The following is a 9238-nucleotide window of genomic DNA, read 5'->3' as shown; positions in this document are numbered from 1 at the left end:
AGATCTAGGTGCCATGTGAAGGTTCTGGTGATCCCGTCGGTACTCCAGCATGTGGTGTAGGACATAGAATCCATCATTAAGAGAATCGTTTGGTTGCTGGATGCAGCAGAAGTCGGTCTTATGGCTGAAGGCGGCCCTGCCGCCCCTTCTCTTCTTGTCCCTAACCTCTCCACCCCTTGCTTGGTAGTAAAACATAGCACTGTCGAGAACATCTTTGATGTGGGTGTAATCCTTTTTGTGAATGTTCTTCGACGAGTCCAAGTAAAGAGCGTGGGAGAATCGGGGGTAGAGGATGATGAGGACGGCGCGCCTGCCGCTGCGCAAAATAAGTACACCTCAAATTAATTAGCCTCCACCGTGCAAATGAATTATTGAAATCGAAGGAAGGATAGCAGCGCGGATGACTTACACGGGATGATAAGGCACGAGAATCGCCTCCTTGTCCTTATTGGCGAGAATGAAACTGATGATGTAATCCCTCGCGTATTCACGATGCTGTACACAGACTCCCAAGAAGCCCTCGTGCATATAGTACGGGTCAGCGACACAGATAAAACGTATTTGCTCAACCCCAATGATGTAGTTCATGTGCAAGGCATAAAGGCGGACAAAAGTAAAATCCAGCTTCTTCACGTGAAACATGTCAAATATGTAATCGAATCGGAGGAAGAACTTATCCGCGGGGAAGCCCTCGACGTACGACATTTGCTGCGGAACGTTAACCATGTAGAGTGGGTATCCTGGATCTTTCGAGGCGATGAGGCCTTTCTCTACCCGCAACACATCGTCATGAAGTCTCCTTAGATCGCCGAATCTGGCCTGCAGCGCTGTTTCAGGTAGGATTGGTCGACCGGGGATATGCCATTTATCCGCATCGGGGATATCTACACGGTCCTGAAGCCAAGGCTGCTGAGGCGGCTGGATCATAGAATCAGCTTTTTTGCCTTTCGTCGCTCTCTTCCTAGGCTTCTTTACCACCGGATGGTCGTCAATAACACGTTGAGACGGTAATTCAGGCACCGACTCATGATGCTCAAACCCTGAGGAGGCGCCAGTATAGACATACTATTCAGCGCCATCGTCATCCTCATCCTCATCCATGGCGACGTCATCAGCGACAAATGGAGCCACCTGCTTACCCCGTCCGCTATCACCCAACCCGACACCCGACGCTAATTGGGTAGGTGGGGTGTTGATGTTCATACCTTGCTGAGGCTGCATGCTCGTGGGTGTGCTCCCGGCCGCCTCCAGACGAAGCAGACTCTTTGGCCACAACAGGACCCACCCATTGCAACAATCACCAAGCCGCCGCGGGGTCTCGTCGTCATCCCCCACTAGTATTAGAGGAGGCAAATTCTCATGGCCCGGTTTGACAAGGGCCACGGAAACCTTGAAGACGTTCGGGGGGATCGACCGGCTGTGGAACAATGGTTCCTTCGGCTCCATTATCGTCCCCTTCCCCACGTCCACCTTCTGTTCGTCGATGGTGTACAATATGGTGCACGGGGTTTCGTCGGCCTGAAAAGAAAAGTCTGCGACGTGAGACATCCAAAAGGCAACGAAAATGGGAGATTATACATTTATATTGAAGGGGGCCGGTGCGGCAGATATCGTGAGGGCGTCGAGCTCAGCCAAAGAGGAGGCACCACCGAGCATGTTAGGTGCGGCAGCTGGTGCGGGAGCCGGTGCGGGAGCATGTGCTGCCAAGAAGTCAGCAAGGGGAAAGTCCTCTGCATTTTTTTTTATTTTCCCTTGTCCAAGTGTGAACGCCCGTCACCAAGGAAGTAGATATATCTGCAATCGCTTGTTTTGCGGCAGCTAACGCTGTTGCGACTGTCTGAGATGATTTCTTCTCAACCGCAATCTCAACCTTCTTGTCGATGCTTTCTTCAGTTAACCTCCGTCTTTCCTTTTTCTCCTCCGTGGTCTCACGGTAGTACTTCTTCCACGTGGAGCTGTCTCCTACACCGTGCACCCGTCCATACGACGGTCGAGTATCCACCGGTTGTCGTTTCAATATGTTCAACGCCCGGTTGAATGGAGTGTCCCACTTGGGCCTCGCCAATGCCTCAGACGGCGAGTCGCTTTCGGCCGCAATCCGGTGTTGCTCTCTCTGCAAAAGGCACAAGGATCGTTTACAAATATGACTAACGTGTGCAGTCGAATTGATTAGAAACTAAAATTACCAGCAGTCTCATGAACTCCGTAATGACCGGTGTTGTCTCATAAACCTTCTTCAGTGGGTCCCAACGGTGGCGGGCCCTCAGGACGTCACACTCCTGCAGGACGGTGAAATCCGCCAAGGGGTCTGGGATGCCCAGACTCGCGGCTTCCGCGTCCTCCTTGGCCCATTTGGACCTCTTTCCACCGTAACCACGGCTTCCGAGGTGGTGGGTCCCAATGTTCCTCTTTTGAAGCCCCTTCATGTACTTAGATGTTTCTTTGGCAGCTTCGGCCTCGCAAGCCTCCTTGAATATTTGAAACTGCTCTTCCGTGATTGTCGGACTTTCCTTTACAATCTCGGAGTAGGGTTCCCCATCATTGATCTTTGCTTTCACTCAATTTTTCCAGGCGGCCAACGCGTTGCTAAACTTGGTCATGGTGTGTTTGTTTATCTTCTTCATTGCCGGGTCCTTGTCTGGATCTTCATAATCCTTCTCATTCCGGCCCGGGAACAAGAATATCTGGTGAAACTTCTTTAGGAGGGAGCTCCTCATATTTTCTATCTTCTTTAGATTCTCATCGTTGATGGTGGCGGTTGTCCGTATGATGCAGCCTATTTGATTGCCGTAGCACGCGCGCGCTTCCTCGGGCGCCTTTGGCTCAGAATTGCCGTTGTCCACCTCCGTGACCACCAGTCTAGTAGTCCTGAGTTTGTTAGGAACCCGTTGCCTCTTTGCTTTCGGTTCTACACCGGCTCCGCTCCCCGAGGCAGCACCGGTCTCAGCGCCGGTCTCGATGCCGGTCTGAATCTCAGCGCCGGTCTCAGTCTCAGCACCGGTCTGCGTGTCGGTCTCAGCACCGGTCTGCGTGTCGGTCTCAGTCCCCGATGCCACCGATGGGCCTAGCAACAACATCTGTTGATCGTCGGTAAGGCTAAAAAATTCGTCTGTCGCCCGGTAGACGTCGTCGCAATCACCAGAACCCTGTCCTTCATCGTTGCTAGCCATGTTTCCTATGATTAAATCTAGTCAATTAATTCTAGACCTAATAAAATGAATAATAACATAAAAAAGGACAATTGTTTTGCAGGAATGTTGACTCCTTCCTGGTGCGGCAAATCCCTGGCACTCGATATATCCTAGTTTGTAGCACAAGTCATGCCAAAATTCATTCGGCATGACCTTTGCTAAAAAGTGGATAAATCGAGAACCTGAAATTGGCCGGAACAGAAATGAATCAACATTCCAGCAAAGCATAGGCCACTCAGCATCATTCCCTGGAAACAACAAAGCCACTTGTGCACAATCGAACAACTTCAACGAAAAGATATAACATGACCACTTCAATGAAAAATAAAATTTGCCTAAATTCTTTTCCTTGAAAAATAGTGGTCTTTTCAAAAATCAAAAACCTTTGCCAATCTACTTAACCTAGCTTGTTAATCCAACGAACCTAATTAACCTACCTATTTAACCTAGTTAGTTAATCTAGTTTACCTAGATAATTAACCCTAATTAAACTAGTTAACGCAGCTAGTTCTCTATCAAAGCCTAAAATAAATTTTTGCACTAATTAACATGGATAATTAACCTAATTAAACTAGTTAACCTGACTAGTTCTCTGTCAAAGCCCTAACTAAGTTTTTGCACTAACCTAGATAATTAACCTAATTAAACTAGTTAACCTAACTACTTCTCTGTCAATGCCCTCACTAAATTTTTGCCCTAACCTAGATAATTAACCTAATTAAACTGGCTAACCTATGCATGAGAGAGAGGAGGGGTGGGGGCTTACAGATGATGGCTCCGGTGGTGGCGACGGAGGCAGTTGTGGCGAGGGAGGCAGGGGCGTCTCCGGTGACGGCGAGGGAGGCAGGGGCGTCTCCGGTGACGGCGAGGAAGGTGGCATCGACGGCGGCTCCGATGGCGTTGATGAGGCCGCGTGGCTCCGTGGCGTTGGGGGCGGCTCCGGTGTCGTCGACGGCGCACAGCTCTGGTGGCGTCGTCGGCGGCGGCGAAGTGGGGCGACTGTGAATCGAGGAGACGGCGGCGCGCGCGCGGGGTGGGTTTGAGGGATTTGGGGGAAGTGGTGGCCGGGGGGAAACGGTTTTTTGGCTAAGTCAAACTTAGCGGTAGCGCGTTTCGCAAAACGCGCTATAGCTAAGGTAGCTATAGCGCTTTCTTCAAATGCACTGCTGCTATAGCTATGTAAATTTCTTCCTTTTTTAATTTCCTATTCTGTTTTTATAGCGAGGGTCTAGGAAACGCGCTGCAGCTACGTTAGCTATAGCGCCTCTTACAAACAAACGCTGCTGCTATGCGTTCCTCCGATTTTTCGCTTTTTCGTTTATTTTTTTTTACATTTTATTTTTCCCTTTCTCCTTTTTCTATTTCTTTCATTTTCATTTAAATTTCTATTTGTTTTCCATCTTATTTTATTTCCGTTACTAGTAGCGCTCTTCTCGGGAAACGCGCTGCTAACTGTGCTCTAGCAGTAGCACGTTTCTTCGAAGCCCGCTACTGCTATGCGTAGCCTAGCATTCTGCCAATGGGTATATTAGTAGTAGCGCTTTCTTTACCACAAGTGCTACTGCTAAGTTTGTATCTGTAGCGCGGTTTTTATTTGATCGCTACTGCTATATAGCAGTAGTGCAGTTTTTTGACCCGCGCTGTTGCTAAATTTCTGTGTATAAGGTTTTCCCTAGTAGTGTATATGCCTTGCAATATGAATACTTGAGGTGACAATGAGGTATCTTATTGATTCACTTGATATGTGTTATGGCATTCAACTCACAGATTCCCGCGGTGATATTGGGGTAATCTATGCAAAGGGGTTGATGCACGTTTTTCTTCGATGGGAACTTTGGGTCTCTTTATAGTTATTTCGTGTGGATTGAGTATTATGAATATGAATTTGCTTTGGTGTTATTCTAGTACGAACTCTAGGATAGATCAAACGGAAAAAATAGCTTTGTGTTATTTTAGTACGAACTCTTGAATAGATCAAACGGAAATAATAGCTTTGAGGTGGTTCCGTGACCTATAAACAATTCCTATCTTTTGTTCTCCGCTAATAGGAACTCGGAGTGATTCTTTATTTCAATTTGAGGGATAATCATATGATCCAACTATGTTAGCATTGTTGAGAGGTTGTACTAGCGAAAGTACGGACCCTAGGCCTCATTTTTAAGCATTGCAACACTGTTTTTGTGCCTGTTTACTATTTTCTACCTTGCTGTTTTTATTTGTTCATATTATAAAAATATATTTCTACCATCCATATTACACTTTTATCGCCATCTCTTCGCCGAACTAGTGCACCTATACAATTTTCCATTGTATTGGGTGTGTTGGGGACACAAGAGATATCTTGTATTTGGTTGCAGGGTCGTTTGAGAGAGACCATCTTCATCCTACACCTCTCAAGGATTGATAAACCTTAGGTCATCCACTTGAGGGAAAATTGCAACTGTCCTACAAAACTCTGCGCTTGGAGGCCCAACACGTGTCTACAAGAATAAAGTTGCGTAGTAGACATCAAGCTCTTTTCGGACGCTGTTGCCGGGGAGGTGAGTGCATGAAGGTATATCTTTAGATCTTGTAGTTGAATCTTTTAGTTTCTTGTTTTATCACTAGTTTGGTTTATAAAATAAAACTACATAAAAAATGGAATTGAGGTTGCATCATATTATTGATCATCTTTATAATAAATTTCTTGAAAATGATGGTTTGGAAAATTGTGCTCAGTTGATAGAAGAAGAATTTAATAAAATGATTGACATGAATGATGAGCATGATTGCAATGTTGTTAGTACGAATTATTTTAATATCCATGATGCTAGTGATATGCAAAGCCATAAGCTTGGGGATTTTATGTTTGATGAAGATGATATTTTTAGTCCCCCAAGTTTTGATGAGCAAGTTTATTATGATGAAAGCATGCCTCCTATCTTTGATGATTATGGTGATGAAATGTATGCCATATTGAATAATTATAACCATGAAACTTGTCATCATGATTTTAATTTTCAATCACATGATAGTTACTTTGTTGAGTTTACTCCCACTATTATGAATGAGAAGAAACTTGCTTATGTGGAGAGTAATAAAATTTCTATGCTTATGCATCATGAAAGGAGTGCTTTATGTGATAGTTATATTGTTGAATTCATTCATGATGCTACTGAAAATTATTATGAGAGAGGAACATATGCATTTACATACTGCAATAATATCAAGTTTCCTCTCTATGTGTTGAAACTTTTGAAGTTATGCATGTTTTGCCTTCCTATGCTAGTTGATTCTTGTTCCCATGAATTATTTGCTCACAAAATCCCTATGCATAGGAAGTGGGTTAGGCTTAAATGTGCTTGCCATGTGTTTCATGATGCTCTTGTTATGTTTCAATTCTTATCTTTTGCGCGAGCGTCATTGAAATCATCATGCCTAGCTTAAAAGGCATTAAAGAAAAGCGCTTGTTGGGGACAACCCAACACTTTTATCTACTGTTTTTGTGTGTTCACATGATTATGCTACTGTAGTAATCATCTTGTATTGTCTTTGTTTCAATAAAGTGCCAAGTAAATCCTTTGGGATCATGTTGGGTGATAGTTGATTTGATCTTGCTGAAAAACGGAAACTCTAGCGCTCACGAAAATAACTCTCATTTTTAACAAAAGAGCGATTTTTAGATGATTCTTTTTGCATAAGATTAATATACAAATTTCTCACGTGGTCCAATTTTTCAAAAAATTTGGAGTAGCAGAAGTATGGTTTGAGTACAGATTACTACAGACTGTTCTGTTTTTGACAGATTCTGTTTTCAATGCATACTTTGCTTATTTCCTTGTTTCTATAGCTTATATTGCTCAATATAAATTGTGGAAATGATATTCTACAGTAGTAATTGTGTGGAAACAATTATGAATCTTGTCTTTGACAGTACCAAAACTGAAATGGTTTGCTCTTTATCATACTAACCTATCTCACAAGGTTCCGTTAAGTTTTGTGTGATTGAAGTTTTCGAGTTTTGGGTGAGATGTCTATATGAGCAGAATAAGGAGTGACAAGACCCTGAGTTTGGGGATGCCAAAGGCACCCCCAGTTAATATCCAAGGAAGATCCAAGAAACTAAGCTTGGGGATGCCCCGGAAGGCATCCCCTCTTTCGTCTCCAAAATTATCGGTAACCTCTTGGAGCTATGTTTTCATTCGTCACATGAGATGTGTTTTGCTTGGAGCATCAATTTATTTTGCTAGGACTTGCTTGCTGTTATTTATAATAATGTTTTGCATCTTTTATTTAAGTAAAAGTGGCCATGCTTACTTTGCAAGTATACTTGTTGCTGTTTGAAAACAGAAAGTTTATCAATGTTGCAAAAATTCCCTAGAAAAGTCAGAATATGATAAATTGGTGAAACTTTTTTCAAAATAAGATCTGATAAATTTTCTGTCGTTTAGTATTTTTCTCATAATTTTTGGAGTTAGGGAAGTATTGATACTCTTGCATTCTATACAGACTGTACTGTTTTGGCAGATTGCTGTTATGGTTGCATTGTTTGAATATGTTTGCTTGTGTAATGATTCTATTTGAGGATAAGAGTATTAAATATGTAGAGACATTTAGTACGAAATGTTGAATAATAATTTTAGTGATTTGCTACAGTAGAGAATGGTAAGGTTTTGCACTGGTTTATACTAACTTATCTCACGAGTTCTTGTTGAGTTTTGTCTGGATGAAGTTTTTGAGATTTAGGGAAACCGTGGTATAAGAGGAATTAAGGAGACACAAAATCTCAAGCTTGGGAATGATCAAGGCATCCCAAGCTAATATTTCAATAAGTCTCAAGCATCTAAGCTTGGGGATGCCCTGGTAGGCATCCCACCATTCTTCTTCAACGATTACCGGTTAGTATCGGTTGAACCTAAGATTTTGCTTCTTCACATGAGTTGTGCTACTCTTGAAATGTCATTATATTTTCATTTTGCTTGCTGTTTTAATAAAATACTTAAACCTGAAAGTTTTAAATAAAATAGAGTCCTCAAATAGGAGGCTAGGTAAGCGGCATTCACATCCCGTCAACGAAACTCTTCTCTATGGATTGCTCTAGTACTTCACTTATATCTTTTTGAGCATGGTGTGCTTTGTTAATTTTTGAAGAAATTCTCTCATGCTTCACTTAGACTTATTTGGGAGTTAGTAAAATTTTAAGAAATTATCTCTTGCTTCACTTAGATTGTTTTGAGAGAAAGAAAAAATTATGCTCATGATCTTCACTTATATTTGTTTGAACTTATCACAAGCAACATATGAAAATAGTCCCAAAGTGATAGATATCCAAGGAGGATATAATAAAAACTTTCATGAATATCATTGGACAAAATAAACTTGATTCTTAGTAATGGTTTTGAGATATGACAATATGATATGTGAGTCAGGTTGATGAGTAATTGTGCTTTACTAAGAATATTGATGTTAAGGTTTGTGATTACCTATGCAAGCACGAAACTCAATAGTTATGCAATGAAATTAATATCCTACTTATGTTGCATCATTCGGTGTTACTTATGCTTAATGCTTGGATACGAGATTTTTTGCTTTTTGATTGGTCGCTTCTCAATCTTTTCGCTAGCCTTCATTTTGCACCAAGTATGACATCTACTTGTGCATCCAAAACCCTTTAAACTAGTTTTGCCTGATGATTCCACTACACCTAACTATATGCGGTATTTCCATGCCGTTCTAAGCAAATTTGCATGTGCGATCTCTAATGTTCAAAATAAATTTCTCTTTTGTGTGCTCTACTACTCGCGAGGCAGTAAAGGGTAGCCAATATTTTCCATGCTAGATGTGTTATTCTCACGATGAGTGTTTATTCACTTGTCATTGCACGAGAGTACGACAAAGGTACTAGGGATGCCCAGACCTGAAATGAATAGATGAATTTACTTTATGTTGTCAAATAATAAATTCCATGGAAAGTGTTGGTATGGAGGGCACCCGTGGATACGGCTAGCCATGGAATGTGAAAGTTATGGTGGAAAAGGAATAAACTTTATTTTATGTTTGGGAACCGC

Source organism: Triticum dicoccoides, chromosome 3B (genome assembly GCF_002162155.2).
Source record: "Triticum dicoccoides isolate Atlit2015 ecotype Zavitan chromosome 3B, WEW_v2.0, whole genome shotgun sequence".
Taxonomy (NCBI): domain Eukaryota; kingdom Viridiplantae; phylum Streptophyta; class Magnoliopsida; order Poales; family Poaceae; genus Triticum; species Triticum dicoccoides.
Note: the sequence above shows the minus strand (reverse complement) of the source record.